This window comes from Urocitellus parryii, chromosome 1 (assembly GCF_045843805.1).
Source record: "Urocitellus parryii isolate mUroPar1 chromosome 1, mUroPar1.hap1, whole genome shotgun sequence".
NCBI classification, from domain to species: Eukaryota; Metazoa; Chordata; class Mammalia; order Rodentia; family Sciuridae; genus Urocitellus; species Urocitellus parryii.
The window spans coordinates 132,186,625-132,202,431 of NC_135531.1; the positions used below are offsets into that span (position 1 = coordinate 132,186,625).

At 33.5% G+C, this 15,807-nt stretch overlaps 1 pseudogene; it reads right to left on the reverse strand.

The window, feature by feature from the left end:
• Nucleotides 1-13,471: 13,471 nt before the first annotated feature.
• On the reverse strand, nucleotides 13,472-15,388 carry LOC144254912 (long-chain-fatty-acid--CoA ligase 6-like; annotated as a pseudogene).
• Between the last annotated feature and the right edge of the window lie 419 nt (nucleotides 15,389-15,807).

Below are 15,807 nucleotides of genomic sequence, written 5' to 3' on the forward strand. Positions count from 1 at the left end.
AGGAATATGTTAATTTCTGAGGATTTGAGAAAAATAGACGTATAATCACAGAGGACACATAGGAACTTGTTTCTTCAAGTATGTAAGGACCTTTACTTTTAGGGCTTAAGGAACTTATAAAAAATAAAATTTTATTGTCATTAAAACACTATCTAGCCAGGTGCAATAGAGCAAGCCTGTAATCCAAACAGCTCCTGAGGCTGAGGCAGGAGGACTGTGAGTTCAAAGCCAGTCTCAGCAATTTAGCAAGGTCTTAAGCAAATTAGAGAGACCATATTTCTAAAGCAAGAGAGAGAAAGTGGGGGAGGAGGGCTGGGGTTATGACTCAGTGGTCAAGTTTTGAATAAGTGGTCCAATGATGAAAGATAAATATTTCCATTTCATCATTATCTTTGAGGACCATCATTTAGATGTATATATTTTAATTGGTAACTTGCTGCTACTTTACAAAGGAAATATAATGCTAAATATAGTTTCTTTTAATGGTCAATTATGATGAATAGATTTAAATAAAACTGAATAAAGAAAGTATTTCTAAATCTTTTGCATTGGATTTAGAATTGCAAACAGTGCTATGAACCGGTTAGGAATGAGAATAATATTCTGTGTATTGACATGCAAATGAACTCACTAAGCAACCACTTTGCTTTAGAGATTTACATAATTTGATACCCAAAGCCACATTAAAGTAATATAAATTACTTGGTTTTAAAGGAAGAAAGTTCAATGTTAAGTTGCTTTTCTTCCCATGTTTTACATCTATGTATCAAAACATTGATATAGAAGGAATAAAAATATTTTATGTGTAGGACATATCCAGGCTCTGTTCCTGAGAAATGTATGGATTATTCCCAGAAGATACGTAGGAACCATCCCATCTCTTTTACAGGTCTTTCTTTTATAGGCAAAAATCTTCAAATCCTTTATTGAAACTCATATTTTCCTCAGTATTTACATGGTACTCTACACTTTTCATTGTGCACACATACACTTTATTTTCTTTTTCCTGCAAATTTTTATTTCCACAGTCCCTTCCCTTGCCACTGAATTTGATAGCTTCTCAATGGCATTTTTATGCAAAACCAAACAAACTGATATCTCATTAAGCATACTAATCTAAATTTTAAAAAAATAATTAGAAGACATGTTTGCCACTAAAAATTATTCTGTATTATGGCTTATATAACATTTCTTGAACTTGCATGTTCTAGATCATTCCCAAAGCTGTAAAAATCTACCCAAAATGCGCATACACATAGACACACACACAGTTTCTCATTGACTATTTATAATATCTAATTCTTCCTCTTTTAGAAAATATACATTAAACCTCATTGGAACACTGAGTTTACCAAAACACTGTGTATCCATTGTAATAATATTAATTCCTCAATACTAATGGGATTTAAAGCACAAAGGGACCAATTGCTTGGTTGTGTGTTAGCAATTTAATTGGAACACTGAGGTATTTCCACAAGGGATTTTATAGCTCACCTTAAGTAGACTACACCCAAAGGGTATTGGAAGCATTGAAGCAGAAGGTGATTAAGTCTGTTTGGTAAAGGGTAATTGGTCACCTGGCTGTTAAAATGATGCTAACAACAGGAAATGTTTTCCAATCCTATTAGTTCAATAGTCTTTTGAGCTTTACAATATATTGAATAACAAAAAGTACTAGAGTTAATACAGCAATTGGGCAAAGAAATTAAAGATTGATAGGATATATCATTAAGGCCTTTGGGTCTCCTTGGTAAATGTAACTTAAACATAATAAATATCCATTATTCAAAGAAAATTCTCAACAAACTATAGTCACTATCTCATATACATCACTTTAAAATTTCTTCAAAATATCTTACAAACTTTTTAGAGTATTTTTATTTATTATTACTTGTTGCATTTTTCCATTGGCCATGGTAGTAAGCAGAAAAAGATAAAGCAAAACATAGTCTTGAAAACAGAAAACCTAAATTGATTTATCATTATCTTAAATTTACAAAACATATGTAAGAATTTATCTTATTTCTAAGGAAAAAATATAAATCTACCCAGCAATTTCATTTTTGAGTTTAAAATTTTTGGTTTGATAGATGTACTTATTAAAGAAATTGAGAAACAACCACAAAAAACAACTTGAGTGTGTCATGTGACATATAATTAAACTATATCAATGATTTTCTAACCACACTTTGTCAAAGTTCATCATTTTGAAGCAAACAGTGCTACATTTATAGAGTCACTGGAATAAACTAATGTTTCAACAAGCTACCCAGTATTGTGTTAGTGAATATTCCTTTTTATTTTACATTAAGAAGTTATGTATTCAAAATTTGGTCATTTTCTGAAATAATTAAGGAATTACTACATTTGACTATCTTCAATAAATGTTTCAAAGTTGGTAATTTAATAGTAAAGAGTTGGCACTTTATTCTCTATCTAAATAATGTTCTTACATAATAATTTGGCTTATTATGGGAACCAAATTTTATCTACTTCAAAAAGATACAAAGCTAAATGTGTAGGAAAATCAGAAAAAATTTTATGTAATCTTATACTTCTTCAATGTTATTGAGTCAATGCATAGCATTATTGTTGTCAATAACATATTTTGTTTTTAATGTTAATGGTTTAACTAAAACATTCAAATGTTTTAATGTTTCACTATAGCATTAAATTTCATGCGAACAAATCTCAGATACTGATAGTTCAAGGTAACAGTTTATGCATATATCTTGAAAAACTTTGTACAAACAGAAGACAATGTACATTTAAAACAATACAATGTGGACATATGTTACTGCTTTACAAGTAAGTTATAAAATTAATATTCAAGATAGATAAAATTAAATTAAAGAACAATAATACTGTTCAAAATACTACACTCTGAATATTTATTTCACTATAATGTTTTATAAGAAAAATTAAAAATGAAGAGTAGTACGGAATGATTCTATATATACTTACAGGAGATTGCTTGATATGAACTCTGTAGCTGAGTGCTTTATAAGCCTCCCCTCTTTTATTTATTTATTTATTTATTTATTCTCTCTCTTGATGAATGTTAATAATTTGTATCAATACTTAAACACAGATCACATGACCAATATGAATCCCACAAAGAGTATTAGTTTAGAGTAAAATATGGGAACAACTTAGGAAATTACCCTTGACCACTAGTGTTTACAACACACTATCCATTTCTTAGAAATTACCCTTGACCACTAGTGTTTACAACACTATTCATTTCTTATAACAATCTCTGTCATGTAGGACTGTGTTATAAATAAAATTTAAAAAATATCTGCCCAGAGATAATTATTGAAAATAAAAAACACTAAAACTAGAGTCCATTCTAGTAACTCTATGTAAGTAGAATAAAATTTTTATGCAATTTAAAATACAAAAATATTTAAACTTACTCTATTCTCTAGTTGCTGAAAAACATAGTTTAGAGACACTTAAACATGGAACAGAGTGATATTTAACCCATTCCTATTAATATAGGACACCTAATTGCAACCTGAACTATATCCATGGACTATATAGTCACACAATCCTCATGTTTTTCCAGCCATCAATTAATCTAATGCCATGAAATGACCTAAATGAAAGATCAGAATTCTGTTTACTATGCCTATTAAATTAAGTCATGAATAATAATAACAAATACAAGGAATAAGATAACTTCTATCATTTAATAATTGCTCACTATGAGAAATACTGTTAAGTGGTTATTCACACTGAATTCTTTCTCCATACACATTCAGAACATACTGCCCATTGACAAAAGCAACATAGCTTCAAAAGAAAAATCTCTTAAGTAGAGAAAAGCTCTCTGTTAAGCATCCAAGAGGTTAAACATTGCTGAAATAGCGAGACATTTTCTCAACCCACGCTTCCCAGTTCCATTCAATTACCAACAGCAGTAGAGACTATAATACAAGCTAATACTGTATTATTAAATCAGACCTTCCTATTTACATCCACCTCTAACCTGAGGGGGTGGGGAGGGGATGACATTTACTAGTCAATAGCAGAAAAAAACAGCCCCCAACTTGAAAATACACATGACCTTGGGTGTTGAATTCTCACAGACTGTTTTGCAAGTTTTATTTGGATCTACTGCATAACAACACATCTAAATGAACCCAGCAGTAGTATAAATGTTCCTATCTCTGCCTCCTCCCCTCTAAGAAAAATCTGAAGAGAGCTCTGTACTTTGCAGTTCCAGCTTCAAATACGGGAAGTAATATTTATTAAACAGATATCAGTGCATTCAAATTGAACAAATTGTTAGAGGATTTAATGTCATTTGCTTACATTTTGGAGAACTTGCATTAAATGTTTTCTGTCCTTTGAGCCACACTGGGAGTGTTGCTCTAAAATATTTGTATTCATAAAGAAAGATATAACATGATGATAAGAACTTCACAGAAAGCAAAGCTCTCAACTTCCCCTCTAGAATTTGGTACATAACCATCAACGGATGCTCTCCTAATAATAATGAAAATAGCATTATTGAAATATATTTTGCAATCATTTCCAAAGTCCTAATGTAAACTATAAAAATAAGCATAACTTATTTTTAATATTATAACAATCTGCATTTCTAACCCACTTGTAAACATTTATAGCAATATTCTTTTCTTACCTTATTTTAAGTAATAAAAAAGTCCCCCAGAAAGATTCCTAAAGGATGTGGATGTGTGAATCACAGTTAAAAAAAAAAAAAAGATTAAAAAGATCGTCTTAGCTTGGAAAAAATCAAAATAGTTTGTTCTAAAACTATAGAAATCTCTAAAGTCACGCCTGAATGGGCCCCCAGGTTGCCAAACGGAGGACTCTCTCCCATGTCCGATACACTCCTTTGTCAAGTTGATATGGGTCCTGCTGGTAAAGCAGGTCCCACAGGACACAGAGGGTGCAAGAGGGCGTTGCCTCCAGGTGCTGGAGCAACCTCGCGTCGCGTCCCAGGTTCAGCACCTACAGCACAGTGGACAGCACCAGCTCTGCTCACCTCCAGTTTGTCTCAGTCACTGAACCAGGCTGATTCTCGCGCCTCCTCCCAGGCAAAAGCTGCTGCCACTCAAGCCCGGGGAGCCCCGCCCCCACCTTCTGACGTAACTATTTTGCATATCAACTCTCTGAGAGGTGAGGGGCCGCCCCTTTGACTGGGCTTCTGCTGGGGTCAGCTGCGGCAATCAAGGCCACAAAATCCAAGCTTAAAACCAGCATGGGCATCATTGGACTTCAAGATTCATTCACAATCTGTCCAGCAGAAACTAAATGCTTTCCGCGTCGCTTGAGTCTTTGCCTTCCCTGGGACCGCCGTTTTTGTGCACTCCGAGGATCGCTGCTGGCACAGCTCTAGCAGGAAGACAGGGCGGAGAGAGAGGGCAGTGGAGGAGAGGGTGGAAGAGGAGGGGGTAAGGCGGTGGGAGGAGACTGAAAATTGGTATGAATTCTTTAATCTGTTCCTCTCAAAATCCCTGATCCTTTTTGATCTTCCTGGTCAAACTTTGCTTTTTCTTCCTACCATGGATTAGCGGAAAGGATCTTTATTTGGGTTCCTGCTCTCTTCTCGGTTCACGGAGCTGCTGTGGGGAGCTGCTGCAGAAACTGTGGGGAGAAAAAAAAAAAAAAAAAAAAAAAAAAACATTTCCGAACCCAAGGAGAAGACGTGAACACTTGCAATGTTATCACCGTTTGAAAAGAGAATTTTAAAAAGAAATTAACATGAATGTTACCTTGTACATATCAGACTTCATATACGTTTCTATAAAACCCGTAGAGCCGTCCTTATTTATTTTTATTATATATATATATATATATATATATATATATATATATATATATATTCAAACAGTATACAGTTGGCGATTCCGGGGTTATAAAAAATCATTTTAATAACGAGGCAAAAAAAGTTCTCAGTTTCAACTTCCACTGCCAAAATTCTGAAGGTTATGCAATATTTATTATGTCTAATATATCAATTGTTCTATGAAAAATGGGATATGCTGGAAGCATTTCAGAGCCTTTAGCAATTCTCTCAGTATATGTGATGTTTCTTGTCCCAGTGAAGCTCTAAGAGCTTTGACAGCAAGAGAAAGGGTGCCTGCCATGCCAGATTCCACAGACTGCTTAAACTTGTAAACAAACACTTTTAGTGAACTGAAACAATCAATCATCCAGAAGGGTCATTATTCACATACCGTCTACACAATTCAACTACAGCTAACATGACTTACTTGTACAAAGCAATGGGCATATAAATGTAAGTCTAATTTGTCTTAAATTCGACAATGCATTTTTCAAAATAAAGTTGTTTATTCAAAAAAAGAAAAAAAACAGCATTTAACACCTTGTTTTCCGTCAGAAGGCGCACATACTGATATGAGTCATGATATTTCAGAAGTCTAACATAATGTCACACTGTACCTGCTCATTGGTGTATTCAGGGACTTTAATCAACTTACTTTATGGCCGTATAGCCCCAAATTCTTACTTTATCATTACTAAATGGGAAAAAAATTGGAGTAATTTTACTTCTAAGGAAACTTTCATTTTTTTCTGCTTTGCACCTACATAACCCATTCTTTGCAGTTTTATTTGAGAACTTGCCCATTTGTTTGTCAAATACACAAATTTCTAGGAATGTCACTTTAATAATGTTAGATCATAATTCTTACATTCTGGATAATCTGCAATTCTTTATTTTCCTCTGACAGCTACTTATTTCATATTAATATATAATTGACAAGTGCCATGCATTTTTATCTTGCTCATTACACACACACACACACACACACACACACACACACACATCACATCACACATACTGAGTGATTCAGTAGGCAGTCTATGGCACACATGGTATGTTTCTTTAGGAAAGAACACATGTACTTTTATCTGGTTCGTTTTCATTATGCCAAAATGCCAGAAAAGACTTGAAAATATACTGTAGAGATATGTAGAGTATATTACACATTCATTAAAAAATTCTGCCAAAATCTCTATCATTTGTTTAGTGGACACTATCTTTCCATTTACTCCAGTGATCAGGCTGTTTGGGGCAATGAATTCAATCAAAGCAGTCATACTATTATTCAGAAGCCTTGGGGATGAAACTGGAACATAAAACTACCTTCCAAACATGAAAGGGAAATGAGATCACTTTCAGACCATCTTTAAAAAGAATGAAAAGAAATAAAAATTTAAAGAAATAAACTATTTGTGGAAGCATGCACAAACATACATAAATGCAGATAAAGCATTGAGAGCTCTCATTGTACCCTGCCCTAGGGGAATCTGGGTTTTGTTCTGTCCTAAATGGCAATGTGACTAAGGACAATTTTTTTTTTTTTTTTTTTACTGTTTCATCATGTTCATCATTTTGTGGAATATGAGGATTATATCAAAGTAACTCTACAGTTCTCTATATATCTGTCATTCTGTGAACCCATATTAGAATTTTAAAAACTTCTCAAATTTATATATTACAATTGAAAATTCTATTAAAATTCAAAATCTTAAGAACTTTCCTCTTAAGAAAAATAAATTGGGGGCTGGGGATGTGGCTCAAGCGGTAGCGCGCTGGCCTGGCATGCGCGTGCGGCCCGGGTTCGATCCTCAGCACCACGTACAAACAAAGATGTTGTGTCCGCCGAAAACTAACTAAATAAATATTAAAAAATAAATAAATAAATAAATAAAAAGAAAAAAAGAAAAATAAATTGGTGTTTAGTTACTGGTTACTCTGACTGTGGAAAAAATTATCTTAAGGTAATTAGGTTGGAAGAGAGGAGGGGTGTCTAGGAGCAAATAGGAGGCTAAGAGAGGTACCAAGTAAATTTCACTTGCAACGTTTGAAATTAAAAGAAGTCAGAATGGGTCTCTTTAAGTAGTCATTTACTATATAAGCAATACTACAATATTTCATAGGCAGTCGTGCATTTAATTACTGTTCAGATATTTAAAATAGTTGTAAAGTAACAATAAAGTTTAAGGAATGCAAAAAAGACAGTGGCTTTTTAGTTGCAAATAATCATTGCAAAGATGACTAAAATATTGAGTAAATATACTCAGGGAAAATATTTTAAAAGCTACAAAACCAACATATACGTAAGGATTTTAACTTGGATAATTTACATAAACATATTAGGCTGTAACACTTAGAAATTATGAAACTCATTGTATTGTGGCTTTCTGAGTGTGAATATTTTTTGGATTTCTATAGTGCTACCAGACTCTATAAACTTCTTTTTAAATTACAATTATTTTATGTATTTGTAGTATATTAGAATTATATTGTAAAGATAATAAGTGCATATTTAATTTTTTGAGTCAATTATGAGGTTTGTTGCAAACAAAGAACATGCTTATTTTTAAAAGCAAAGATGAAGTATATATATATATATATATATATATATATATAAATTGTTATTATTATTATTGTTGTTGTTGTTATTATTATTATTTTAGGACCTGGACTTGAACTCAGGGGCATTTGACCTGTATTTTATTTACAAACAGGGTCTCACTGAGATTTTTAGTGCCTCCACATTGCTGAGGCTGGCTTTGAATTCACAATCCTCCTTTCTCAGCCTCCCCAGCCATTGAGATTACAGGCATGTGCACAGAGCCTGGCTTTTAAGATGCAGTACTTTTGCTAGGTAATTTTGGGGGCTCAAAATAAAGCAAATCCAGAAAAAAATTCATAGCATTGAATCCCCCAAATCTTATCTAATTAACGAGAGCAAAATGATTGTAACATAAGTATAAATATGATTCTTAGAAATCCCAAGTTGTTTGCAATCTAACTTCTGGTGCTCTCCCCTGATAATATATATGCATATAATGTTTTTAAAGAATAGTTAGAGCATTTAAAGATTAATTTTTTTAAGAAAAAAAATGGATGAAATTTAATTTATGCTTTCACCTTTTAGCCTTTTTGTAGAGATTCCTAATGTTGAATATACAATATTAAATATAAATTCTATATTTGCCATTTGAAAATATACATTTTCCAATTCTTATTTCCTCTTATTTTTTCCTTCTATTTCTTCTTTCCCTTCTTTCTTTTATCTCTTGATACTTCATTTTCATTCATGCATTTTATCTATTTTATTTTATCTTATTGTTCCATTTTAACAGTTTACTAGCTATCTGTTGTTTCATAGAATATTTAAATATGTTATAATACTTTTGGTATAACGTGGATACATATCATGTCTGAGTTTCTTAGCTAACCCAGAATTGTGACCTTAAACATATCTTTGTACAAATGTGTGTAGGGGTAGCATGTTCTAATGAGAATTTTCAAATGTATTTCCTTCAAAATTTGGACATAAAGTGTAGGATTTCAGAATTAAAACTCCAATACTAATGATATAGAGAATACTTTCATTACAATTAGACATATGTGATCTAAACAATATTTGCAATAATTAAATCTTTTTTGAGATTATATTAGTTTGATTTGTAACACTCTCAAAACATGTTGCAATTTGAGTCTGTTTTTTTTTTTAAATTGTATCTATTTTCTATCATAGTCCAGATATTTGCATTGATTTTATATAAGAGATTGCTAAATTTAATCATGGGGAATACAGTTCTTTTTTCACTAATATTTACCTTAGCACATAGGATCATACACTTAAAAAAAAGCTTTTGATTTGTAAATGTGAATTCACCATTAAATGGTTCATTTCATAAAAGTGTTGAGGTACTCCTCAAAAATACCATGCTAAATGTTAGATATAACTCTATTCTGTCATTCAAATTCTCAGATCAATGCACATATGAACTTTAATTTCCATTGTGTAAATAGACTTTTCAAATTTTACAAGCACATGGACAAATACATAGTATGAATATAGATGTTCAAGGAATTCATTGATGTTAATCTTCATTGAGGTGATATTAAATAGAAAAAAAAATTAAACATGCTTTAAGAAATACTGTTCAATCCGAAAGATAAAACCTACCACATTGGATAAAAATATGTAGATTAAGCTTTAAGGAATAACTTTGCTCATTATCAGCAATAATAAGGGACTAAAGCAAATTCATAATTAAACATAGTGATGGACCATGCAAAAGACCACTACAGATTGTAATCAAAGGTTTGTACTATGGGTGGTGGGTGTGCCTAATATTTTCTTTATGATAAGCCTAACATTTTCTTTATGATAAAGTGTGTCTATCTTCTAAATTGGAGGGAAAAATAAACCTGCTTATTAGATAACCATATCATGAGAAAAGAAAATTCACAGACAGATTTAGCAGACTCAGGCTTAAATTACCTTTTCTAGATTTCATGTAAAACTTTTTATCTTCCTCACTTAATCATCTCTTTCACAGGCACACTCTCCTGCCTTCCAAGTGATACTGCTCTGAGTTTCCCTCTAAAGTTATATTCTGTGTTTCTGTTTTGTCTTGGAAAATAATATTTTCTTTTTTTATACTAGTTTGTAAACAATGGGAATAAGTTTCAATAACAGCTGGCATCTATTACTTTGTTCATGAACAGAATTCTTAGGCTTGTGTAGTTTCAAAATATGCTGCTTTATAAAATGAAATGTAAATTGAAATGATGAACTAAGGAAATATTTTTATAGTAAATATAATTAAGTAATGGTTCAAATTATTATTAAACAGCATGTATCTTCGTAATTTTAGATAGCCTCATTAGGAGGATGTTAGACATGGAGATAAGCACAGAAAAAAATATTTAGTCATTGGCTTAACAGAGAAAACCATATGAGAGTAAATTTTCATGAACTAAAGGTAGAGAGAGAAAAACATAGTTCTATTTAGCTAGAATTATATAATAAATATGCTTGAGTAACCTTTATTCTTTATGAACAAATTTTAATCTTAAAATAATCCAGAAGTTGAGACCTATAATTAAAATGAGATCTATTATTAAGCTCCATGTGTACTCTGCTACTAGCTGTTATATAAAATGTTTAAAATTATACTGAAATCAGAAAAAAATGTATGAGATAATTCAAGAAATATTTCACAACTCCACCTGATCAGCTTCTGTGATTAAATTAACCTTAGAGTCATACTGCAGCACAATAGTGTTGGCTGCATTAATAAAATCAGAAGTAACAATTTAAATGGATCAGATGCATTGGTGCCTTCATTTAGTTTTTAAAATCAATTCTGTAAAAGTCTCCTTTCCTTTCTTCTATTACGTTAATAAAATCTGGGGAAGTAATTTGGGGTTTGGTAATCTTAAGAGTCTTTAAAATCTAAAAATATGGTGCCATTTCACAAGTGTAACTGAACTATGAAAACAGAGCATATGAAATTGCTGATGTTCAAATATGCAATTTTAATTCTGAGAGTTCTTGTGTTTAGAACTCTTAGGGCATCTATTGGCCAATGTTAGTATTACACATGGAAATTTGACTTCACACAACTCTACAGTTATGTATTTCCAAGAAATGATGATTAATATGCATGCTGCTAAAGAGATTTATAATGGAAATCTCTCATGTTTATTATTGGATTTAAAGTATTAAGCAAGTACATTAAAATAAATATAGTATAGAAATAGATCTTACAAAATGTTTGTAATGTAATATTGACCATTTTAACATTTTACAAATCTATGTTAATTGTTTTAGAATCTGATACATTCAAACTAGTTGCCATCAATATCTTATTTGAACTTCTTAATTTTTATGAGAAACAAAATAATTGATCTTTCAGATCTCAAAAACAGCACACAGTAATATTTTACATTATAATTTTTGAGAGCAGAATGTACAAGGATATGAAGAATATACCTCTATGTCTTGAGTTCAGAAAGATAACATACAAGGAAAAATAATGTTAAAATTGGAATTAATCTGTATATTTGGCTAGACAGATAATTTTGCACAAAGTATGATATTTAATTGCTAGAAAAAAAGACACAAGAAATATAAAGGATGAGAAAGGAGCTGGAGTTTGTTAGCATTTTTTTCTAATATATATTATACATAGATGCATGTAATATATCATATATTCTAATATATTATACATAGATGCATGTGTACATGTATACATATATATAGTGCATCAAATATTATATATCAGTAGTTCTATCCCTAAAATTCTAATATAATGTTAAAATAAAAATTCATAATAAAAATATCAGGTGTAAACTAGTAAAATTTCATGTACAAAACAAATAATCATGAAAGCAATTAGTGAAAACTGTTTAGTGAAGTGAGCAAATAGTACTGATTTTTCTTTATTCTTTTTAGCTTTTCCTGTATAGAAGATCCTTCCAAAGCATACGGCTTTAAGCAGCTGTCCCACTTTTGGAACAAGAATGGCAAGAGAACTATCTGAGAGGAAATGTGCTAAGGGATAAAACGAATATGTTTCTGCTGCTTTTCCTGAAGTTTCATTCTTCAGTGTCTATTTTTGTTTGTTGATATTACACAGAAATTACTTGAACTGGAAAGAGCAAAAACTGCCAAGGAAGAAACTTGAAAACAGTTCCGATATATTGGACTCTCACACAGGATACACTTCTTTGGTATTTGTTACTGCTGATCAACAAATAATACCAGCTCCTCTTCTGTGAATGTGTTTGTATCATACTCTGTTGTCTCCGATGAGAAGAGTCATGTGCCCACTTCTGTGGAAAGAATTATGGGTAAACATAAAAGTCAACTTTAATTGATTCCTTCCTCTTTGCCAAAAAAAAAAAAAAAGAAAGAAAAAAAAAGTGTAGTATTTGGGAATATGGCTGCTCAATCAGACTGGGCACTTAAAGAACAACCAGAAACCAAGAGACCTTTGCAGACCCATTATGGTCAAGGAGCACAAGCAAGAAAAACATTTTAGTTGTTTTATGGCACTGTGATTTGAAATTAGTTTTAGGAATCTGAGATTTGAGCTTAAGTGTTTGTTCTGTTACCATAGCATAGTTTAAGTTAACTGCTACGTTGCAAGCTATGTAATTGATTTTGAAATAGTTGTATAGGCATTAGTCCTCCATAAGCAATTTAGTTAAATGTTTGCTGATTTCTAAAGTATACTGATTTCCTAATATAGGCTTATTTATTTTATAGAGCTCTCTTTAGGTCCAACCTCCTAAAGGTTCTACCACATGCCAACAGTGTCACAGCGTGGGGACTAAGCCTTCAACATACAGGTCTTTGCAATACACTTATCCAAATCACAGCAAGGAGTATAGGGATAACCAATTCTATCCAAACAAACAAAGGATAACTTGGCAGAAAAGAAAAAGGCATTCCAGGCAACAGAAAATAAATCATAATGGGGCATAAATGTTCTTGTTTTATTGTTCATAAAGTAATCTAGTCTAGAAAAGCATAATGTTCATAATGTTAATAGAAGAGAGTCATGTTTCCAATTACTTTCTTCATTTTCCTCTTTTCCCTTCACTTCATAAATCGTTTCTGCTTAACATGGCCACTCCAAATATTGTTCAAAAACTGCTCTAGTGGGGGTCAAAATGATTGTCTCTCAATAAATCTTCTCCTATCCTGGGCTCTCCAATGTTTCCAATATGAAGCCAGCTGTCAGTGTCTAGAGTTTTCTTTGTTCTGTCCTGATTTTTTACATAGCCTTTGAACATATTTGGTCCTCTCACACAGGTCTCTCCCTCTCCTTTGCAGTTGCAGTAGTTCAGCTTCTCCATATCAAGCTTGATATGATTGCAGGGCAGAGGTGCCCCCATATACCCTGAGATCTAGTCCCCAGGTGTGGTGAAGGCGCATCTAGCAGTATACTTGGTTTGTCTGTGACTTTCAGAAATCTGGCACCCCAGAGCTGCCAGAAGAAATCCCAGGGCTGCTAGTGAGGTAGTTGATGTAGTTACTGGAGTAGCTGCTCCAGTAACAATCCTCTCCACACACATCCACCAAGACTGGTCTGAATCTTATTAAAGAATAGTTCATCCCAGTTAGTATTGTTCCTGATGATTCCACTCTGAACTTCAGCCAGCTTGCATTTTGCTGCAAACTCCAACACCAGTGCTTTAATGAAGTGTCTGCCTGGCTGAAAATCTTGTTGTACATCCAGTTCAGCTGTTGTGGGACAACCAGGAAGATGTAAGGTGTAGAGCCTTCATGTCATCATAGGTAGATATCTCCCTGGAAGAAGTCAACACACCTTCCCTGGCAGTAGAAAATGGACTGGATTACTCTCTAAATATGTGAGCCAGCGGCAGGAAGGACATGAGCACATCATCCTACCTCAGAAAAATCACTTTGTCATTTTCAGAAAGCCTAAGAAATCAGCTACCATGTTCCGATGGATGCGAATCATACCTTCAGAGTTCCCTGTTGCACCATTTGTGAAACACACTAAGGAGAGGTCATCAGGCTATGGGATCACAGGAGCATGGTGATTCACTCCATCACAGTCCTCCATAGCTTGAATAGACTTGATGACCACCTCGAGCTTCTGCACTCTTTTCTTTCAAGGCATCCACAAATGACTCCAAGAGGGCAATCTTCTTGAGCCCTAGAGTCTCCTTGTTCTCCACATGCTCTAGTAGAAGCATATTCTTCTGAGATTTATCTAAAAAATCATTGTATTATCCATAAAATCATGGTATGATGTCCAGGGTATTGGTGATGCAGGAATAGCTCCAAGGCCCAAGGTGTCATAAAGTTACAGCACCACCATGGAATACATAGAATGAGACAATTCTGCAATGATCCATTCTGGTTTATTTTGTGCAAAAAAACTCAATAAACTGATCTGTACTTGCTTTACAGTTGTTCTGGAGAAGTCAGGACTTCAGAATTTCGGTTCTATTGGCCACCTCCTATAGTATAGCCACTGTTACAGATGCTTGGGTTTCCTGAAGCCAAGTCAGGGCTCATTCCCTGAGATACAAAGCCTACAGCCTAACACCTGGTACATGACCCTGGCATCATCATAGTAGTAGTTAAGTGGGTAAGATAGTTCCCTCCAATCACAGTTCACTGGGCCCTGCCACTGTCCTCCAGTTCTTCTGACTGCATCAGGAGGTTGCATGGTGGTTGCAGGGCCTTTGGCCTGTGAGTGAACCAGTGGCAAGGATGGCAGCCAGTGTACCTATGCTGAGCGTGGTGGCTGAGAGGCTGCAGAAAAACCAGCCCAAGTCACCCAGCTTAGGAAGCTGCAGTGTATGCAGGATCCCCTGTACTTCTTCTCCAAAAGTGGGAAATCTTCTCCAGAGGTGAGAAGACAAATGCTTCTGGTGGTTGGGAAGAGAGAGAAACAGAGAGAGAGAGGAAGAGGGAGAGAAGGAGACACACACACAAGAGAGCCACTTAATGCTGTTGAACACTTCTGACTTGAAAGACATTCTTCTTTCGGTGCCTCTGGCACACATCCTACTGTCATAATCAAATCGCCTGGTCATTTTCAGTCTGTTCCTTTATCTATTCTTTTATGTTACTTTTCCTTTTCTTTTTCCTCCCTCCCTCCCCCTTTTCTTCCTTCCATCCTTCTATGACTCCTCTGCCTCTGCATTTCTGACTTGGTATTTCTCAGCGATTTAATCTCAACAAATATTAATCTTAATTTGTTTTATAGTAACAGAATTAGCAGTTAATGGAAGTTAATTTGAGTATTATGAATTACAAAATAAAATAGAAATTTGAGTTTCCGAATGATGACATTTTATAGGTAAGTGACATGTAGGCTGAGGACAGGCCGGAGGGGAATAGGATGAAACAAAAGCTATGGAACTGAGAAAAAACAAATGATAGTTAACACAAAGATAATAAGGGAAATGGCAAAGAAATTGATTATCATAAGTATGTCTAAACTAAGAAAAAT